This window comes from Lissotriton helveticus, chromosome 3_1 (assembly GCF_964261635.1).
Source record: "Lissotriton helveticus chromosome 3_1, aLisHel1.1, whole genome shotgun sequence".
NCBI lineage: Eukaryota > Metazoa > Chordata > Amphibia > Caudata > Salamandridae > Lissotriton > Lissotriton helveticus.
Window position 1 is genome coordinate 1,721,392,868 of NC_136061.1, and position 3,063 is coordinate 1,721,395,930.

The following is a 3,063-nucleotide window of genomic DNA, read 5'->3' on the forward strand; positions in this document are numbered from 1 at the left end:
ACATATGAATCCTAATTAAAAGTGCACATTACAATTCTATGTTTAAGATGTAGCATAAATGCATTTAATAAACACAATGCACTGCAAATGACAAAAACACATGTAGATATGTTTGAGTATGAATTTAATGCACAAATACATCGTCAGTTTTCAAGTCAGCCCGATGACGTTGAGGGCAGGCAGCAGCAGTACCAGGGCTACATCAGTTAATTAAAGCAGTGCCCCTGCCGCCCAGCTCACCGCAAGCAACCCCACGTCAGGGTCTCGTCAGATGGACGTCTGAGAGACCTTGCTGTATCGCCAAGTAGAAGATGCCATGAACAACAGTACCTGCTGCCCCTCCACGGACTCCCCCCGCTGCGGCATTGACTTCTGGGCTGGCAGGGTAATCGTGGTGACTGTCTACAGTTCTGTCTTCCTGCTCGGCTTGACGAACAACTTGTTGACCCTATGGCCCATAATCCAGCAGGTGCGAAAGCAGAAGAACGTGCTTGGCATCTACCTTTTAACCCTGGTCACATCTGATCTACTCTACATCCTGACACTCCCCCTCTGGGTCCTCTACGTCTTTGGTGGAAGTGTCTGGACCCTTGGCAATGAAGCCTGCGCTCTGGTGGCCTTTGTTTTCTACTCCAACATGTACATCAGTGTCTGCCTCCTCTGCTGCATTTCCTTGGACCGATGTTTTGCAGTGGTGTATCCCATCCACTCCCTGGCGTTCCGCAGCCAGAGGGCAGCGGGGGCCATGTGCTTCGTAGTCACTATCGTAGTTTTTGCCTTCCACCTGGGTGTCACTATTACGTCTGATGAACATGATGGCCTCTCCTGTTATGAGACTTACCCCTTGCAGTCGGGCTTGGCTACGTTTAACTACTTCCGCTTTGTTGCTGGCTTCCTACTGCCCCTGGCAGTCCTAGCAACCTCCTACCTGAAAATCTTTCAGGGGGTAAGGCAGAGCAGCTGCTTGAGCCAAGAGAAGAAAGCCAAAGTCAAGCACCTTTCCATAGCGGTGATTGTCATATTTCTTCTGTGCTTTGGCCCATACCACCTCCTTCTCCTCCTGCGGACTGCGGTGTTCTCCTCCTCCGACCCTGACGCCAGTTGTGATTTTGAGCAGAAGGTTCATGTCTATTTCTCTGTAGCACTTGCCATGTCCAGCCTCAACAGTGCCCTGGATCCCATCCTGTACATTCTGGTCAGTGACAGTGTGAAGAAGGATCTGAAGCGTGCTTTTCGGTGCTAAGCCTACCTGTGCCAGAGTGGCCAGGCACCAATAATGACTTCTAGTATTAAAAGTACTCTTGTAGGGAAAATGCACAGCCCTGACAACATAGTTTCTATGATGGAGTGAGGGGACATCTGAAAGAGATTGGAGATCTTGGATTGGACATCTGAGATGCTTGGTTACCACAGATCAATGTAACTGGTAACATAGATCACATAAAGTGACCGCCCATCAACATAGTCCTCAGGTGCATCAGAGAGCTGAAATTATAGCGTCGACTCTCTTCTTCTCTTTTAAGCATGTTCTGTAAAATTGATTTTTTTAAACTGAAAACTTGCTGTGTGACAAACCCCTTTTTTAACATATTTATTTGAACGCCAAGGGCGCTTTTCGATGGTGAATGTGATATATTTGGCTTATGAATTATATCAAATGCTCGTTTTATTTGTAATGTGTATAGATATTGTGATATTTGACCTGTGCTTTGATGGTTTTAAATTTGAACCGAATAAAGCTAACTTTGACTTTGCACAAATACAATGTAGAGTGCTATAAGCGTAGGGAGGTGAACTCCTTCTAGAAAGATAGATCTGTATTTAAGCGAAGCTTACACTTCTCTCAGTTATAAGCTTGCCTCACACACAGAAGTAATATAAAACTGAGATGGAAGTCAATCCGCCCACTGCAATAATTGATTGGTAGTAGCAAGCAATTAATATACACAAACTTTCAAAAACTTGATGCAGTGAAGACTGGTATATGTTGCTGACTTTCTGGGCCTCGTGTTAAATGGTTTGCTAGTATGGGAAGTTAGCCTAGGCCACTAACATCAGTACATATTCTGTTTTTTCACCTTTATCACAATCTATCTTTCAAAACTCAATCAGTTTCTGGTTCCAATTTGTTCTTTTTTACTCTGAAGGTGCTTAGAACAATTCTGCCAATCCTATCTGCACATTACATTTTCAATGACTTGATTTAAATTCTGCAGAACTACAGTATTCATGTCTCTCTTGGGACAGTGGAAAATATTTGACTGCCTATATACCTTATCAAGAATTCAGCTGCAAGACTGCTCTTCAGCCTCGAAAAGTGACCACATTATCAATGCACTTTTTGTCGATGAAAAAATGAATTAAATCCAAGACATTTACAATTGTACATAAAGATAGATATGAAAATTCTTTTGACTTTTTAGATGTCTAGTTTAGCTTTTACTTGCCACTTAGAGTGATGAGATAAGGCAACATTCCCAAGTGCCAGGTGCAAGCCAATAGGGCTGTCAAATGTGGGATTGATTTAATGTCTGCTGCTAAGCTGTGGAACACACTCTGCTTGCACTTTCATTCCAAACCAGCATTGATTATCTTCATTAAATCTGTTATGACATAGTCATGTCAAAGTCTGCAGACGGGAGAGGTTAACTATGTTGTTAGTTGTTCTATGAGGTGGGTCCTGTGCTCACTGTGCCTCTGTTTCTAACCTATCCTTCATTAACATGGCAGAAACATGTCTGGGGTTGCTTGTGGTCCCTTCTGGAGGTGGGTGGTCTTGGTGGGCAGTTTAGGATGGACTGTTACCATGAGGAGCAGGGTCCATACTGATTTGCATAAGGCAGTCCTCTAATAAGCGTGGCACAGTGGGAGCAAAATAATGGGTTGGGATGCTCAACCGACTAATTGCCAGTGGTTAGATTTTCTGCAAGTATTGCTCCAATCACCTTTTGTGTGTGTTAGCTGGTCTGTGTCAGCACCGTGAAACTTCAGTAAAGTTGCACTTAACAAATCAAAATAAAATAACATCTATTTCATGTGTAGGCGATGCAGCACTGCTGCTGC

At 43.7% G+C, this 3,063-nt stretch overlaps 1 pseudogene; it reads left to right on the plus strand.

The window, feature by feature from the left end:
• Window positions 1-238: 238 nt before the first annotated feature.
• On the plus strand, window positions 239-1,625 carry LOC144825108 (putative G-protein coupled receptor 132 pseudogene; annotated as a pseudogene).
• The last annotated feature ends 1,438 nt before the right edge of the window (window positions 1,626-3,063 follow it).